The sequence below is a fragment of the Lissotriton helveticus genome, chromosome 10 (genome assembly GCF_964261635.1).
Source record: "Lissotriton helveticus chromosome 10, aLisHel1.1, whole genome shotgun sequence".
Lineage (NCBI taxonomy): Eukaryota > Metazoa > Chordata > Amphibia > Caudata > Salamandridae > Lissotriton > Lissotriton helveticus.
Window position 1 is genome coordinate 765,861,762 of NC_136071.1, and position 20,245 is coordinate 765,882,006.

Sequence of the window (20,245 nt, forward strand, 5' to 3'; positions counted from 1 at the left end):
ATATCTGCGCTGAAGATGAGACTGCACAAGAACTTTCTGAATCCTTTAACTTTTTACACAATTCTGGAAGCAGATTGTGCACGAATTTATCGACAAACAATCTCTGACCACCTTCTGTGGTCATATCTTGACCGCTGTGGTCGACAAAAGTTTCTTCAAACCTGGTGAAGAAATCTGAGACAGTTTCTTCTTTCTTCTGCTTGCATGCAGACAACTTATCCCAATTTACACGTATTGCAGGCATTATTGTTTTCATGTAATCAACTATTTTACCAGGGAGTTCTGCTATCAAAGGCTCAGGCTTAGCACCACCAACTTGTCGGGCATCTGCAGCAGCAATATTAGCCCATGAGTCACCTAACTCCTGATCATGGTCTGTATGACGAATTTTACCCCATAAAGGCTGTGGAACAACATTCCCAAATAGCATATCGATATCGGCTAAATTCATTATACATGATCCAGCAGTCTGTGACAACTCTTTGTAATATCCTGCAGGATTTTTACGCGGATCAGGTAATGTCTGTTTGAGTGCTAAAACTTCAGCTCGCTTCCATGGGACATGTACCCATACACGCTGAAAGTGTGGCAGAATAGGTGGGTCAACAGTTGCGTCGCCCTCTCTCCATTGTGGGGGAACTTCTCTCATCGGGTATTGTTGCGCCTTTTTCCTACTAGATGCACGAGGCTCAGATTGTGACCCAGAACTGCTACCCTTACTCCGATATGATAACAATAGTTCAACCGCTTTCTCGACATCGGGACCTACGATCATGCCCTCTCCAAACTTGAACCGCACACGACACAACTCTTGCGGGTTGCATTCCAGATCATTGTCTTCCAAATCCTCACAAAGGAAAACGCACATCTGTTCAAAAACATATCTCTGCGTCGGTGCTTCCCATTGATGGAAGACTTCCATGACAGACTCTACATCATACTTTACAGTATCCATAACCCATTTACGTGCTAAACGATTCAGTGAATCTCTCTCTTGATAGTCAGGCAGTCGACTTCGCAACTGTCTGCGTCCCATGTTAGGGTCGTAGTAGGCGACCCGAAAAGAGGTGAGAAAAGGTTAGTAACAGTGCTGGCCATTTTCTGCCGAACAGAAGGTGAAACTGAAGGAAGAACGGGTGGAAAAACGGGGTGAGACAGGGCAGGGGCAGAGACAATAGCAGAGGAGGCATCAGGAGAAATAAAAGGAGCACTAGGCAAAATCGTAGAGGGAGCATTAGGAGAAGTAGAAAGTACACTAGGCAAAATCGTAGAAAACACAGGTGAAGCAGATGTGGTCGGTGTGCCTGGAGGAGGCTGCACCATAGAGACAGGAGTCAGCTGGAGAACAGCTGATAGGTGCTGCGGAGGAACAGGAGGCACAGGTTGCACAACTAAAGATTGCGGGGGTGCCGTGGCATTTTGCGCATAGGGGGGTGGCGAACTTAATAAATGCGACATTAATGGATCTTTTCACGCTCTTTCGCTGCCTCTTGCTGAAGAGGCGGCAAAACTGGATAGCATTTATCCATTGCCATTTTACGTTGCCTGTGCAACTGCTCACTCATCTGCTCTTCTTCATTGTCTTTAAACTGCATAGCAGCTTGCATTACTGAAAGTCCCCCTTCTCTCTTATTTTTCTTAGCTAATTTGATTTCCTTCTGTTTGGCCTCCTTACGCCATAGGCGGAAGGAGTCGAACATCGCCGGCCGGGCTTTCTTTTTGAACAGTTTAACTTCAAGGTTATCTAAGATCTCGGTATCGAAGCTACCATATTGGGGCCATTTTAAAACACCATCTTTTCTGGTGTATTTGATCCACACTTCATTGTATGGGATGGGGCCTACCCCATGTTTCACATATAACTCGTAAGTTGGAGTTCCAACCGGAGGAACCGGACATGAGTCCTCCAGTCGGGAGTCCCTATTATTACAACCAAGACAAAACAAATTTCCAAGTCTAAGACTAGGCATCTTCGTTCTCTAGTCTAGCTCCAAACTTCAAAGGATTATCGATTACGATATTTCTCGTGAATACACGAGTCCTTAGGCTTTGGCGCTTGCAAGCTCCAAATCAAAGCCAACTAAGGAATGGGAGACGCTCCACTTATACTTAACTGAGATATCGATGATGTCACCAGAAGACTCGTCTTAGTGTTTCGCTCTACCAAACTTCAAGGGTCCAAATCAGGGCGATAGCCAGGGCAGCAGTCCTTCGTAGCCGTTGGGAAGCGGGGAACCTCGCAGCAAAGACCTTCGGACCACGTCGACATGCAGGGGTCGATGAGGTGGTTGGCCGTCCTCCGGAATTTTCACACGAAGCTCCTCACGAACCTCTGGCTGGGCTGGTACCACTGGAATCGCCCCAAACGTTGGGCGCCAGCTGAGGTACTGGGCTTTTAGGAACCGGCACAGAACCGGCAACCCAGCGGTGTCAGGGTACACCCAGAGACCTCGAGTCCTTCCTGATTCAGACCACAGAAACTCAGAGTCTTCTAGGTGAAGTCAAGGATCGATTTTTATTGGCTGCAACCAAGGTAACAAGTGTCCTAGAAGTACAACACACGGGGAGTATATTCTCAGGAGACTGCTCGAATTTACAAAGTTAGGCTTCTCTTCTTATACAGAATTTTAAGCTTCAGGCAAACATTCTTGGTTTTACAGTAGATCATTGACATATTTCTAGTACAAAGAAAAAAGCAAAGTCATGATGACATGTCCATATTTCACTTCGTGCTGCCTACAACAAATCACCCGGCAGGGCCCAACATTTCATCAGATATCGGTGGACCCCCAATAAAACGGGCACCTCCCCACCATAAAGCAAGTGAAGCAAAAAGAGCAGAGATAGATGCGAGCAAGATACGGCAGGTGTGTGCGCTGAAAAATGGTTTTATGGCTTGTTCAGCCTTGATGCTATCTTGTTCGGCCACTGGGAGGGGAACTGACCTAACGAGTTCGGCCTGGGGCAATGGTTCCAACTTGCACAGGTCATAGGAAAGTCGATGAAGGTGTACGTGTCCTTTTTTGTTCGAATCTGGCTGGATTAAGGCCTATGTAAAGGGCAACACACAAAAATGGCTGCCGTATACAACATGGAAGCCAGGGCATGAAAACGATAATGGTCATTTCGGGGTGAAATCGTCACTCGAATATGCTGGGAATGCTTGTACATAGTGTACTCGTCATTCTCGGTCTTTTGATACCAAATTCGTCATGTTTCGACAAAGTTTTAATTCTCGAGTCCAGAATGATTACACGAGTCCAGAATTTTTAGAACCACACCAGGCCAAACCTCATCCGTAAAATTCGTCCCCCCATCGCGGTGAATGACCATCCACCACCCGGACCTCCGTCCTGTGTAAACAAGTAACCTTTTCGGGCCAATCCTTGTCCATGAAAGGTGCCCCTCCTTGCGGTGAACGACCGTCCACCACCTGTAGCTGCATCCATGTAACCAGTAACATTGTTGGCCCAATTCTTGTCCGTGCGAGGTGCCCCCCCCTCATCGCGGTGAACAACCATCCATCACCTACACATGCGACCCGTGTAAATAAAGAACAGCCGGGCCAACCCTCGTTCATAAAAGGTGCCCCCTTTGTGAACAAAACCACCTGTTGCTCCTCGAAAACAGTCTCATCACCAGCGGGCCATTACCTGGCAATGCAGTTTGATAGCACCCTGCTCCCCCCGTCTGCAATGCACAATGCATTGACGGGACAAGAATTGCCCCCATATTCCAGTTCGGTGCAACAAATCCCCCTCCATGTCTCATGGTGTAAAGCCAAACCAGACATATCCCAGAATACTCTTTTCTCCCACATGTATCCTCATATCGTGGCAACTTCTTGTTTCTTGTGAACCAATGTCAGCCGTCCCAGCCAACGTCCCCCCCCCCCCATTTCCACTCAACTGTGCGCGGACGACCATCCACCACCTGTACCCGCATCCCGTGTAACAAATAACATTGTCAGGCCAATTCCTGTCCGTGAAAGGTGCCCCTCCATCGCGGTGAATGACCATCCACCACCTAAACCTGAGATCCCTGTAAATAAAGAACATCCGGGCCAACACTCGTAGTTAAGAGGCACCCCCTTCATAAACAATACCACCTGTTTCTCCTCAAAACAGTCTCATTACCAGCGGGCCATTACCTGGCAAATCAGTTCGATAGCACCCTGCTCCCCAAGTCCGCAAGGTACCAGTCATTCCTGTGACCAAAAGTGCCCCCACATTCCATTTCAATGACCCAAATCCCCTTCCATGTCCCAATAGTGTAGAGCCAAACCAGATATATCCCAGAATACTCTTTTCTACCGCATGTATCCTCATATCGTGGCAACTTCGTGTTTCTTGTGACACAACATCAGCCGGACTGGCCACAACTACACCCCCCTTTTTTATTCAACTGCTTACCCCATCATTTCACAGCCCGATGACTGTGTTCCCCGCCTGGTGATGTCTGTACACCTGTTAGTTCTCTTCCTGTGCCGTCCAATGCCCAGGTAAATGGCCACCCATCCAGGAGCCAACCCTGGAACCCAATCTACACCCATTCCCTGTAGTAGAAAAAGAATTATTAGTCCTGCAAGAAGTACGTCCCCATTCCCTCAGTCTTCTCCTTGCGACCCCGCTCACTATGACTCCATGCTCCAATGCACCTGTCCGCTGCACCCAAACGAAACCACTCAACCACCCCCAACTCGCCCCTGACCCCAGGCACCAACCCCCTCCTCACAAACGCTTCAACTGCGCCGACCCTGGTCTGCCCTGCCTAAATAAACCATTGCCCAGGGACCACCTCCCAACACCAGGTCCACTAAACAACCCTTTTAGCCCAGCACATTACACTTTGCCTAGCTTTGCCGGAACCATTTTGTCCCATCTCCAGGGTTCCTTCCCCAAAACACCCCAGTCCTACCTAACCTCCAGAAAAATACCATTATCCTTGCGCCTTCAAAACTCCCACCGTGTGCAGCCCCCCCCCATCCTCGGACCATCTTCGCCCATCGCCTGCTGTACAGGATCCCGCTGCTGACACCCACTGTGCCTCTGACAAACCAACATACTCCTTTGCCAAATTCCAGGCCACTGTGCACTCCGTCTCACTGTCCCACCCCAAACCCGGTCTCCCCGGTGCAAACCATCCCCAACTAACCAACCAGAAACTGGTACAAACCGGAAAAGCCAGAAAAATTTGAGAGCACCAACCCCCTTCCACTCATCCCCCCGAAACTAACTTAAAGCACGACCCAATGCCGATCCTCCTATGGTACTGTTCCTCAGGATGCGGAACGCACTTCCCATTGACCTAAGAGGCAATCCCTCCTTCTCCTGCTTCAACAAGGACCGTAAAAAACCCGCGCCGCACACAATACGCTACCGACCAAGTCAACCAACTTCGGCGTCAACCTCCCAATAGACTCTCCTCTCACTTTGGCCCTCAAGGATGCTGGTTACCTGACTGTTTCTACCCCCTGTGACTTACTCCCGTCACGTGCTACATAGGTCCGGAATCCTTGCATAAATCTTTACGCATCCTCGGGTCCTGTGCTGGAAAGCAATTGTTCCCCCACCAAGTGCGCAAAAACTCATCTATCAAAGAGTCCCCAAGCATGCCCTGCCCCAAGGAAAGTTCTTTCTCCCTTGTCAACTAAACCTGACCAAGTACACCGGTGGCCGATCAATCATACCACCCACACCTGACATTGACCTCGTTCCCCCGTAAACCGGCATCCCTCGTCATAGTCCCCCGATTGCCGATAACTGCCTCCCTCAACCCTCATGAACCCACCGTCACCCCCTAACCCACATCTGAGACCTTCCCAGTTCTAGGTTGCAGCACCGGCTTCCTACCTGTATATGTTGGGCGCCATGAGCCCACGGCCTCCAACGAAACATGTAATGCCTCTTGTCCTGAACTACCCCCCCACCCATCCCCCGTCGACCATTTGACCTCTTACGAATGGTTGCCTCACCAAAGGAAAACCGATGATGTCGCTCATATTCACTCAATTGTCAGAGAGGCTGAGCTATGAGTTGACGCCCCTACCGATTCAGGCAAGTCAGGGCAAACCTTAGCCCTCTCCCCGCCTTGCTCAGCCATGCAAAACCCCCCATCAACCGTGGCGTACCCACAGAACAAAGGCCCTGCCCCGAGGCCCCCTCCATCGTATGATGTGGGCCCAACAGTGGAGACAGATGTCCGCTTTCATGTCAACTTGCACCCCTACCCCAGGCGACACTCCCGTTCGGCCCAGTCGACAGCACGTTTTGAACCATTGGTTGCCCCTCGTTGCGTGTGGTACCACATTGTCAATCTGGACCCATTCCCACCAATTCGCCAGGCTCCCATTTCCCCAGCAGCATGCTGCCACTGCACCTGCCTCCGTACCAACTCCCTCACAACCCCTCACACACCCCAGCATGAGGTCCCTTCATACCCGTGCTCCCTTTGACCCATGCCCCCTGGCCTTAGTGCGTTACCCGAGAGTCCGTCCGGGACCTCCACATCCTGACCGGCGCGGCTGCGCCCTTCTGCTTCCTGTCCACCGTTCCGTCTCAGGCCGTACACACCTCCTGTAAAACTAAAACAGTTTGGTTACCTCCACTCCCACCCCATACCTGAAAATCTCACTCAGTCGCATCCGTCCACTCATCGATCAAAGAACAATCCCATCCCGTCACACCAAGCCACACTCCCCGTTCATTATCTTCTCACTATACAACCGTTGGTCACCAATTTTATCAATCACGTTGTAGTATGCGCTGTGCGATCCCTCGTTGGAGGGAAGGCCGGTATCAATTGCCGGTCCTGGTCTCCCCCCCAGGCCGCTCCAGCCTGGAGGTGCCCAAGCACCACCGTGCCTCATGATGTGCTGGCAGTCCCTCACCCCTACCCAGGGGGCCATGTACTAGCTGTGGATCCCTTCCCCCAACCCCCACAGTGCCGCGCCGGCCGGGGGTGGTGGAGGACTCCGGCTCACCTGCTGCAAGCCCTTCTTAGAGGGCCCCCTCCCTCTGCAGAAAAATTCCCAGAACCTGGCCCAGCTTCGCCCTCCCAAGCATATTCTGCCCCAAATAGCCCCCCCACCAAACCCGGGCTGCCTGGTCCAGGGGTGCCGCATGACCCTGCGGTGGAAACCGCTGCACGGCCTCCCGCAAAGGCTCATTATTGAGTGGGAGCCCACAGGCCCCCCACGCTGCAGTGCTGTCTGCCAGGGCCCGCTCTATGCAGGCGCATAAATTACCAACATCACTACCAACTGGGGGCATACTGGCCCCGGCGACCCCACCCCCAGACAAAAACCCCAAACTAGCCGGGTGGGCGACGCTGGCTGCCGCAAATCAGACCCACTGAAGGGCCGACGAGCATTCGGACCCAAGCGACGTAAGAAGGGGAGGGGGGTTTCAGAAAAACTTGCCGCACTACGCCATTCCCCTCCCACGGCACGCACCTGCAGCCAGCACTGACCGGCATGGGGGAAGACGGCCCAGAGGCCTCCTGTGTTGGAGCGACGTGCATGGCTCCGGCGTATCTCCCTCGGTGTCTGCCCCACATAAGTCGGTGGAAATACCTCCCATCTCCATAGCAAGGTCGAACCAGGGAAACAATTCCTAGGCCAGAGCAAACCCCTCCCCCATCCCGGTCCTATTACGCCACGCAGGGCGCTGCCGCAGCCCACCAGGTGCCCGCAGACTCATACCCCCTACCAGGAAACTGATCGGCCTGAAGTTAACTGCACAGCCTGTTCCCACTCCGCTTTGCCGCCCCCAGATCGGCGGGGTACACACGATCCCATCATCGTGGACCCTTATTACGCGCTCCCAATAAACCGCCCCACCGACCCAACTGACGTTCACTGACAAACTTTTGCTATAAACCCTCCCCCCGTGGTGCTTACGGTGTCAGGAAAAGGCCAGATCCTCCTCTCCTGACACCTTATATCTATATACAATTTTAAACTCCCGCCCTTTCCCCAATCCTCTAAATCCCTCCCCCACCTTGTCCTTCCGGCCTTGCGCGAATAGCCCGGGGGAAGACTGGTCTGCGACCTTCACTTCCCCCGGGGGCCGTCATTCTCCCCTCAGCTGTAATGCATTTCGCGGGAACCCTCATTTAAATATTAAAAACCTCATATACCAATTGCGTGGTACGCTCAACACGCGTTGTACGTTCTTACCTAGGCTCCATTCTGTTAGACGCCACTAAGAGAGCCTCGCATTGCCCTGTGTATGCGAAGTGCTTTTCAAATATATACCTACTACAGATTGATTGAAAATCAATGGGATTAACAATGTTTTATTCTGTGCACTAACCGTTATTGTTAGGGTTCTAATTGGACGAGCTTCCAAATACTTTCTTCGATGTGCATGTCTTTCATTAAACACCAGGGTGAACAGATCTGGTTAATACATCGAATTAGCAACGTTTAACTATTTTATATAATACAAATCCGCTCCATAACGAAAACAAGATGTTTTAACATAATCAGTGGTTTTTAACCCTGTAGCGCACTCTAGTGTTCTCATATATATATTACATACGATTCACAAATCCACAGTCTTTCCATACACCAATTTTTTCTAGAGTTTAATAAAAAATACATTATATATTTATACGCTCTCCTAAGAGTAGCATCAGAGACTTAGCATTAAACTGGTTTTCTTCCTATCTATTTCGCCGTTTCATCCAGGAATGTTAGTGTTCGTCGGTCTCTATTGCTCACCAACACTGCTAAAGTCTCACAAGGGGCTGCTTTTGTCTCTATGTACCTCATCCCTTGGCCAAAACAGATCTGTCTTCAGCTTCTCTTACCATTTTAACGCTGGTGACACACAAATGTTGCTTTCATTTTTCAAGCTCACTTCACACTATAAACAAAGATCTCTGAATGCCTCATACAGCGATCCACATCTGTGTGACATTAGTATCACTTATGCTGTCCTCAGACAAACCTGAAATTAATTAATTTTCTACCAGTATAGCACCTGCCTCACTTCTTTGCCGAATTCACTCCCACCCTGATATTCTGCATCCCAGACATTCTGCTGGACACCTCAGTGTACAGTTAAAAACTACCAAGAACATAAAAACGTTCATATCCAACCCACAACCAACCCAGAACAGGAGGTAGAATTCAACTATCGAACATTAACTTTGATGTAATGACTGTTTACACACACTGCAACACATTCCCACCTCCAAAACCAAGCTGCATAGCTGTCACTTAAGACTATAGCTCTCTATATGCTACTCATCCTGGATAATAAAACAACAGTCCCTTGCACACGCTGACATATTACGTATTATTGACAATAATAAAAAATGAATAAAAAACACTCTTGTTCCTCCTTTGAAACAGTTACTTCAGTTTAATCTTGAGATCCTTAGCCAACACGTGCTGCATCGCGCTTAATTGTTGTGCGCAGCGACTTCTTCGGGGCTAAGAAACAAACAAGTGTATATAAGTTGGGAGTAAAAGATATCCATCACTAACATCAGATGTCCATTACCCTTTGTGACAGTATGTTTATCGCAAAAAGCGGCTCAAGTATAGCATCATTAGGTTCACCTACACCCATAGCAAAAGTGAGGGATTTTTTACAATGGGTGTAGGTGAACCTAATATTGGCAGCATTAGGTTCATCTACACCCAAAGCAAAATCTCCCTCAGTTTTTTGGATGTTGAACTTCTTGTTCCCAACAATAAAATTGAAAGCAGACTATACAGGAATACTATGGCGTGGAATAGTGTGTTATATGCCACTAGCGCGCATCCCAAACACCAGATCAATGCTATCCCCTATGGGGAATTTATACCAGCTCAACGTAATCGCAGCATTGATAGTGACTTTGAGGGTTGCCTCAAAAATATGGGGGACAGATTTGTGCTCAGGGGTTACAGCCAAAGAACGATATATAATGCACTGAGCAGGATTTCATGAGTAGAAAGACAACCACCCCTTCAAGATAGAGGCAAACGAGGGGATCCTAAAACTATTCAGCTTGTAACAGATTACAATGCCCTCAATATGACACTCATCAAGAGCATGCGAAAACACTGGAACCTATTGTGTGCTGATAAGACTTTGGAGACTTTTATCTCTTCTAGACAAGAGGTAACATTTCATAAGGGTAAGACCCTGAGGAATCTACTGATTCCCAGCTACCCGAAAGTGGGTACTCAGAGAAATTGGCTATTGTCACAGGGTCTGGGTTTCTATAAGTGTGGACGGTGCTCCGTTTGTAGATGGGCCTCAGATAAAAAGAAGGAGTTTTCTGGCCTCAATCACCGCACTTACAAGATAAACGCCAACATCAACTGTTAGACCAACTATGTGATTTACACGATTATTTGCAAATGCCAACGAAAGTATATTGGCAGCACTATTATGGCTCTGAAGGATCGCATTGTCGAACATGTGAGGGCGGTCAAACAGGCTGACACTAGATACCCTGTGGCAATGCACATAATGGATTGTCAAGTTCAGAACTGCCAAAATCCTTCTCTTTTTTGGATATGACACTGTACCCAGACACATGAGGGGTGGCAATAGAGAACTTTTGTTGAGGAGGAGGGAAGCAACTTGGATTATGCGATTGAGAAGTGTTGAGATGGGCTTCAATGAATTACATTACTTTTAAGGGGACTAGCACTTGTTGTCCATTCTTGTGCATCATTTCACCAGGACATAGTATGTCTACGCTACTGCATACAACACTACTCATGTGGGCGCATCACTCCCCCGTTACATCCCCATCTCCAACATGGCTCTTCTAAGCTGACTGACCTTTCTTCTACTCACTTTCAACCTTTTACAGTTGTAAATGCTGGAACTAATAAATTGTCAACCTGCTCTCTGGCTTACACGTGTAGTCCGTTCTAAGAAATGACGAACTATTAAATTATCTAATACTTGTTACAACCCTATTCTGATTCTAATGCTAGAAGTCTATGTTGACTGACATTTCTTTACTTTCACAATGTCAACAGTTGATTGGCAACCTGCTTTTCGCATCAAACGTGTAGACCTTCCCTAACAAACGTTCGTATTGTATGAATATGTTATGTATGTTCCAACACTTTGCTTTTATTCAGGTATTGATTTATATATTACAAGTCTCAAACAGTGTGTTATCAAGATAATTCACAGAACTGTGTCTGTAGGTTCAGTGAGTGTCTAATACAGTCCTTTGATTACTCCTGCTTGCACGTCTTGTCCTAGAGCGTTTTGGACACAATTTCACGAGATTTGGAATGTATTCCCTCGACTCCGCTTCAGTGTTGCCATAGTTTAGCACTGGTTTCGACCTCAATATAACTTTTCATTACTCATTCACTCAATACTACATAGGATTTAACTTAGATTGTGGAGCTTTACTGCTCCAAGATGGCCGACAGTTTTCTTCATACTAATATACATCTGTTTCATCACTTATAAATTGGACTTTAGACTGAATGGCCCCTCACAATATATTTGTGACCATGCAGATACCCCAGTACGTTGGTAGATTATCCTTGATACACTTTGGGTTCAGGACTGCACCATCCGCTTAGCTTTTTGGAGGCAGCGGTACTTTCAAACATTAACTTTTCTCCATTTCAAAATGGCAGACGCCATTTCTTTGATTTGTTAGAGTAAGAGGGTTTAGTCCTATGACTATGTCTGCGGTCTCTCCAATATTTAGGCGGGAACCTCAGCAGGCCCAACTCTTCTTCAGACACGCCGGAGGCAGCCCTGCTACTGAACAGAGGTAAGCGCCTGTGCTAGGATACCTGGTAGCACTCAGCGGTGGCATACTTTACACTCCTGAAACGCACACTCTTAACTTGGGGTACGCTCCTTAATAGTATTACATGAGGAGAACCTATATAGTGATTGTAACAAAATCCTCATCTTCTCTTTATTGGGTTTACGGTTTGCGTTTACGCCAGCAAAGAATCGGTTGCTGGCAAGATGGACTCACTTAGCCCCCAAAGAGTGGTTTTACTATACCAAGTCGTCATTCTTCATGATGGATTTATGAATTATACACACAAGCTCCACATTTAAGGTATGTGGAACTTTCTGTTGTCAGCTACGAATGGGGCAATAACAAGCCTTTACTTAAGTGCGGTGTACTCAGTAAATTAGACTTTCTGTCTGCCTTTCTCGTTTATCCACAGAAAAGACTTCTGGAATACACTAAATCTTGGACACAGTAATCACTGTTGCCCTATACTTTGCAAATATCACTGGAGTACTAGAACCCATTCCGGGTCGGAAATACAACCGGAACTGAGGTTGGTTTCCCTACAATATCTTTCCACACTTATCGCTATTCACTAGTCCTAGTGGATTCGTTATTTTAAAACAACGTTATTTTCTTCCCTTGTACCTTTTCTCCATATAGGATTCATACAAAGAGATTAGAGGTACTTCTTAGATTATAAATATACTTTTTCTTGATCTGAGACAACATTGAGGGGGTGCCGTGTTTCTTAAATCACTTTAGAAGAGTCACTGCTAAATGTTCGGAGATTGGATGTCACTAAATAAATCACCAGAAACAGGCTTATTTTCATTTGCTGACAATTTTTATTTGGAATGGCGATCATCTTTTATGCACAAGTCTGTCAAGTGACAGCAATGGTGATATGTTTAAGTAAAACAGCATTGGTTTCCACAGGCTTGAGGACTATACTTGAGCCGCTCTTTGCGATAAACATACTGCCACAAAGGCTAACGGACATCTGATTTAAGTGATGGATATCTTTTACTCCCAATTTCTATACACTTGTTTGTTTCTCAGCCCAGAAGAAGTCGCTTTGCACAACAATTAAGCGCGACGAAACATGTGTTGGCTAAGGATCTCAAGATTAAACTGAAGTGACTGTTTCAACGGAGGAACAAGAGTGTTTTTAAATGATACATATCATATTACATACTGTCGGCGTGTGCAAGGGGCTGTTGTTTTGGTTTATCAGTGGTTATCAACACATTGGGAAGAAGAGTGGATCTCCCCACCCTTATGCACCACAATCAATAATGGCACACTAGTATATACTCACTGAGTATTTCCCAGGAGCGCCATTACCCTACACAATCCACTGACCAATAAGTCCCACATCCTGGAATACTGGAGTGCTCAGTTATTCCCAATGCCAACATCTTAGAGACTTCCTCTTTGATGCTGGCCTTTACCTTGTCTGCCAACCTGTACATTTTATTTTTTACACGCAGACTGTCCCCAGTGTCAATGTCATGGATATACAGATGTGTAAGCCCAGGAGTGAGGGAAAACAGTGAGGCAAACTGTCAAAACAACTGGCAACAGTCACTCTGCTGTTGTGGGGCCAGGGTAGGAGGGAAAGTAACACCTTCCACTGACGCATCTTTCTCTTTGGATGATACGAGGTCAGGGAGGGGTTCATTCTCCTCTTCCTCTCCATCATCTGTCATCAACAACATGGTGACCTCAGACCTCTCATAGTGGGTTTGAGGCGATAGATGTGGAGTATCCTTAGAATCTTTCTGAGGGTCTTGAGTTCCACCAGGAAGTTGGCCTCTCCCTTCCTCTCAATTACCTCAAGGGGCCCAGTCTAATGGTATTGGATGGCCTTAGGCTCCTCTGACTTCATCACCCACACGTTCTGGCCTGGCTGAAACTCCACCAGCTTAGTTGACTGGTCACACTATTGATTAATGACTTCCTGGCTTGCCTCCAAGTTCTCACATGCTTTGTTCCAGAACTTGGCCATCTGGTTCCTGAGGGTTAGCATGTAGCTGACCACATCTTGGGAGGGCTTCTCAGGAGCTTTCTCCCACCCCATCTTCACCAGACCGAGAGGTCCCCTTACACGGTAACCATTCAGAAGTTTAAATGGCCTAAACCCAAATCCCTTCGGTGGCACTTCCCTGAAGGCAAAAAACAGGTATGGCAGGAGGATGCCCCACTTTCACCTCATGAGCTCATGCAGGCCCATTTTTAAGCCTTTAGGTTTTTGTTGTACCTTTCAACAAGCCCATTTGTTTGTAAATGGTAGGGTGAGGAGAACTTGTATGTTACCTCACATTCCCTCCACATGCACTTCATTTACGCAGACATGAAGTTGGTGCCCCTGTCAGACACCACCCTGTCAGAACCCTACTTGGATGAAAATCCCTGTCAGGGCCCTCATCAGTGAAGGAGCAGTCACATAACTCAGAGGTATGGCCTCTCGGAACCTAGTGGCATGGTTTACAAAGATCTTGGGGTCCAAAGGTTCTACAACGGAAATGCCTACCCTTTCAAATGGAGTGCAAATGACAAGTAAGAGATTCAGGGGAGTCTTCAGTTTTTCCCCCATTTTCCCAATGGCCTAGCAGGTGAGACAGGTCCTGGAGAAAGTATCTGAGACTGTCCTCACCTGGGACCAAAAGAAGTGGGAGACAAGCCTGGCAAAGCTCTTGTTCTGCCCCTGGTTTCCTGCCAGTGGAATTTCATGAGCCAGTTGCAGTAGAAAGGCCCTGGATCATTGGGAGACCACCAACACAGGTGTTGCCCCATGCACAGGTACCTCAGGCTCACTATACAGCAAAAGGCTGGCCATTCTCCCAGCCATTTAGCCAGTATCAGAGGTGAACTCCAGAGTTCAGCCTGACTCCGCATACCCTTGAGGGTTCGGCACTCTTTCTGTGCATTGCAGGACTTCTCACTGATGGTCCTACCCTCCGCTTACCATCAAGCAAATTCAGGCAGGTCTCCAAGGGAGGTAATTTCCTCCCCAGTATGTTCTGGGGCGGCCTCCTTTGGCACCCTATGCAGCTGTACTGTGGGAGTTTCAGGGGATGGCTTCCCATGCCCCTGCCCTTCCCTTTCTTGGTAGCTGTCTGTGCCTGTCTTCCAGGCTCCAGACTTCCTTGACGCCTCTCCTGGGCAGCCATGGACCTGGTGGTCACACTGATCCACTTATGAAACCCTTATATGTCCAGGTGTGACCTGAGCTCCACTTCCTTCTAGGCAGTGTCCTCCAGACCATTCTCCAGCAAACAGTCCACAGGCATGGCGGGGCTCACAGTTACCTTAAGATGATCTGAGGACCACCCTCACTCAAGGGGAATCAGAGACATAGGGTAGTGGCTCTTCCAGTTGTCTGCTAATACAACCTGATGGAGTGTATTGGGTATCACTTGTTCTCAGGACACCAGATGACACTTGACAGTAGTCATACTACCTCCAAAATCAAGCTGTACAGCCCAACATAATCATCAACTTTGCTGCTCCTCACCCAGCCATTCAGTGCCATGTTGGAATCGTCTAAGACATCTACCCAAGTCTGGTGTAGAAGTTTATTTCTGTCCAGAACCTCTGACGGTACCTCTCAGCAGTCAGCCCAAATTTAACAACACGTATGGCTTTAATGGGGGCATACTTTGTCTTGTCACCCATCTCAAGTGTGAGAAGTATGTCCCTCCTCACTGTAGACATGTGTTTCCATAAGCTACCCTCTCAGTATTTCTCTGGGACCCTATGTACCCTTAGAGCTAACTCATATGCAGCAAACTACATGTCTCTATCATCTCCCTCACATAATTGGGCACAAGGTCTTGTGGTACCCTCACCTCCCCAGTGGACATTGCGGATATGATTCTACTAATGCTGCTTGACTCTACCTGCTTGTCTCTGATGCCAAACTTCTTGAGATCTTGAGACTGAGCTCATGGGTCAGTCCTTATCTACTCCATGACCAGTCTCTCCTTTGCCAATCTCTCCTCTGAATCCAACTTTAGCTTGGAAAGCTGCAGTTTCAGCTCCTTCGCAGCACTCCTATCCTACCCTCTCGGGTCAGACCGTGGGCGGACACATTGCTCCCTGCCCCATCCTGGGCATCCTCTCGGGGTGAGCTGTGCTCTCCTTGCACCTCAGAACCCAAGTCTGAGCCCTCCACCTCCACATCATCCTCCAAATGTGTTTCCCCCCGCCTTATCATCCCTCCCTAGAATGGTATGCCACCTCTGGACTTCCTCATAGAGTCTGAGGACTAGCTGGAGATCCATTTTGGTAGCCTCCCTCGTTGCCTTTAGCCCTTTCTCTTTGCAAAACATCAGCAGCTCAGCGCTTCAGAAGGTGTTAAAGTTGATCAGATCCATATCCATGGTACAAAGGGAGGCAGGGGACTTAAATTTAGATAAAGAAGAAAACAGCCAATGGAAAACTAAGAGAAATTTTAAAAGAGGTTAACTCTGGTGTAAAATTATTTATATGGGATTTTTGTGTTACACAAGTCACTGTATGGCACTGCAGAAACACAAGTACTAGATCCCACCTCTGACCACCAATGAGAGGAATTGAGTTATTGAATGAGGGGGGTGTTAACCCTACTCAAGCAACAGCCACAGTCCCGGTCAGGGTCAACCACAAAAGTCACTAAATTAGCCCATGCTTAACCCTGTGATAGCTTGGCACAAAAGCAGTCAGGCTTAACTTAGAGACAATTGGGCAGATTTACAAGCTCCTTGCGCCACTTTTGCGTAATTTTTAACATTGGAAAAGTGACGCAAAAAAGACGCAAGGGGCTTGTAAATCTGCCCCAAAGTATTGAGGAAGCTTACAAACAGTTATAAACTGATAACAACCCCCCAAAAATCCCCACGAATTTCAAAGAGTAGAATAAAGTTGAATTAATTATTTGAGACCAAAATGACACAAATATAATCAGTAGAACCAGAGTTATGAAATTAACAATTTTAAGTAAAAACTAGCGTCTAAAAGATCAAAGTTCCAACCGCATACATCCAGTTGTGCAAGATGGGTTAAAGTCGAAAAATATAACCAACTGCAATGGAATGGAACTCAGATACAAGAAGTTGAACCTGGTCAATGCTTGCCTTTGGAGGTAGAAGAAATTTTGAGAACAAAGTAAAGTTCAGCAGAGCAAGCCTGTAGACAGTGTCTGAGGAGGGAATGTTGTCACCGGGAAGTCACTGGACAAAGTTGTAGTGAATTTCTACATTCAGATTTAGGGCTTAATTTATATATAGGCAGTCATTTTTAAAGGCCTTGGCAGTAACCGCTGTCACAACGGTACCTGATAATGCTTATTACTCTGAACTACAGGGCAGTGGCAGCAGGACACAGCCCTGCAGCACATAGTAATTCTTTCCTTTTTGAAAAGAAAATCCTAAAATGTGATTTTTTTTTTTTAAAAGAGTTCAAATGCTTCCCTCACAATGGGAGTTCTCTCCCATTGCAGCATAACATTATAATTATTTTACTGTTCCTTATCTCCAGGTTTTTCCTGGTGGGAAGGAACAGTGAAAAATGACTACATGTCTACCCATCCAAATTGGGCGGTCAGACGTAGCCATTTCTCCAACGGCCCTTACTCCCCAGTCTGTTGGAGAAGTTTGGCCACTGCTGAGACCTAGTAGTCTCCACCATGGGCAAACTGAAGGGTCGTCTTCACTTAGATCGGGCGGGCGGACCTTTATATTTATGTTATGTACATAAATTGGGCTCCTAGTCTAAATTTGTGGAAGTTGAAAATCTCCAGTAGGGCCAGGCAGGAGGCTGCAGTAGACAAGAGTTTCACCTAGCCAGATATTCCTAGAGCGAAGAACCTCAGAACAGGATCTGCTGCTCTGGAGAAGAACATAGCTGGAGCTGCCACAAAATTAAGTGATGGACCTTGTGTGGCTAGATGAGCAGATTGGTACCAGTTTTGTCTCAGTTTTATAAGAGTAGTTTTTAAACATTTTCTGAGTCCCAAGGTTTGGATTTTGGCTATCTTTAGCAGTACAACCAAGGGTCTAGTATTGGAGGGGCAGCACTTGGGGGGATCAAGACTCACTCAGTCCAGATGTGGGTTCAAGATGGTTGGAGCCTTTTCTGTCCAGAGACATTATCAGGAGGCCAGCCAACTAGCCTTTGGAGTCAGTCTGGTTGTTCTTGGTTCAAGTGATAAAACAGGGCTCAAGCAGAAGGGCAGGCCTTTGATGGTTCAAAGCAAACACATGGAGATGATGGATGGAGCGCTGAAACATTTCAGACACTCACTTGCAGTCACAGATCTGGGTTGAATCCATCATCGTTCTGTAGCTCACTTCGCCACCTCAGTTCAAACACGGTTATTTGCAAATCATTCTTGACCCTATGCCTCATGGGAACAGTCCAGCCCAAACTGCCAAGCCAGGTCTTCCCTGAAATGGGAACAGGGGGAGCAGGCCTGGCAGTTCGGGTTGGACTGTTCCCATTGGGTGCAGGGTCAAGAATGATTTGCATATGTCTGGGTTCAAATTGGAATGGCATGGGGGGGGGGGGCAACAAAATTATGGATTTAGGACCAGATCTCTGTACTGGGATGAATGTATGACATTGTTCTGCATTCTGTCCATCAATTGATATTTCTGCATTTGTCACCCCCGAGTGGGACGGGTATGCCCAAACTTGGGTCCCGTGCTCTCCATAACTCTGGAGTCAAGCTACCCTGGCTGATGAGAGGTGAAACCCCGAAACCGGTCTTAGGATGCTTGTTTCCAGTCCGGGGAGGACCTGGCCTTTCAGATCGGGCTGGACTGTTCCCATTGGGTGCAGGGTCAAGACTAATTTGCATTAGGCTGGGTTCAAACTAGAATGGCATGGGGATAAAAAAATTATGGATTTAGGCCCAGATATATGTACTGGGATGAATGTATGACATTGTTCTGCATTCTGTCCATCAAATGTTCTTTTTGCTTTGATGGTTCAAGGCAGTTTCCAGGCAGTAGAACAGTCCTTCCAGGTACAGCTAAGCAGTCTTGTGGCGTACACAGCAGGCCACAGCAGTAGCAGGCAGTCCTCTGAGAGTCCTGTTGCAGATCCTGAAAGTAAACTAAAGAGCGGGTCAGACCATCCTTTTTTTATATCTGCTGCCACCTTTGAAGTAAGAGAAGTTTCTAGAGAATTCTCTTTGAAGTGCTTAAAGTATCCTGCCTCCCCTGTCCTGGTTCCAAGCTGACTGCATGAACAATGCAGAGGTAACAAGTCCTTTGTGTGAAGGCAGAGAACAGCCTATTCAGTTGCAAGTGGGTCTGTGCCCCGTTCTGCCCTCCTATCCTGCCAGTTGATGGCTCATATCAGCACAAACAATCACATTATTGTATGCCTGCCTGGGGGGAATAAACAAAGTCCAACTGCCAATACACTCAGTCATGTTATATACACAGGCTGCTGGTATTATATAGCTAGGGCAGGAAAAGTAACTTTCTAAAAGTGGCATTTTCAAAATGTTACTTAGCAATCTGATTTTATCATAAATAGAATTTTTAATGACATTTTTGCAGATACCAAAAATAAAACATTACATTTTTACCTGTTCCCAATCAAATCTTAGAACTCATTTAAGGTAATATGGCAACCCAATGTTTTCCTATAGGAGAGGTAGGCCTCACAGTAGTGAAAAATGAATTTAGACATTTTTCACTACCAGGACATGTAAAACTTAAAAGTACATCTCCAACCTTTATATACAATACACCCTGCTCTTTGGGGTACCTAGTCCCTACTAAGGGGCGACATATACAATAAAAGGTGCTTTTTAGTCTTTGCAATAGAGTTATATTGCCAAGTCGAATTGGCAGTTCAAAACTGCATTCAGGCTGCAATAGTAGACCTTGGACATGTTTGAAGGGGCTATTAAAGTGGGTGGCACAAGAAGTGCTGCAGGTCCACTAGTATTTGTAAAGAAACAAGTGTTCCCTTCATATAGTTTCAAAACTAAATATGAAACATAGAAGATAAATACGTTCTATGTCAACACAGGCTTTTTTTAGTCTCAGGCACAAAATTAAGTCCTGATGGTGATCCCCATATCTATAAGTGGGATCGAAACTTCGTTGACATACAGTACCATAACTATCACAAATGCCATGGTTCTATAAATTGATAGTATTGGTACTTTTAGCAATTGTAACAAAAAAAACATTATTTTTAAAGTCACTACAAAAATGTCTGAGCTGTAAAATAACTTTTCAGTTTTCCTTGTTGTTCCCCACTGACTTCTCTTTTGTGTTATGTGATTAAATAAATATTAACATTTTTGCATTTTGAAATTGTGTTGACATAGACCTTATTTATCTTCTATGTTCAATATTTAGTTCTGAAACTATATGAAGGGACCACTTGTTCCTTTACAAATACCTGTACCCATGGTCCCTTATATATCGCTTAGGTCCCTTATTTACAAAATGCAGGTCCACTAGTAGCATTTAATTTACAGACCCTGGGTTTGTGGTGTACCATTCTA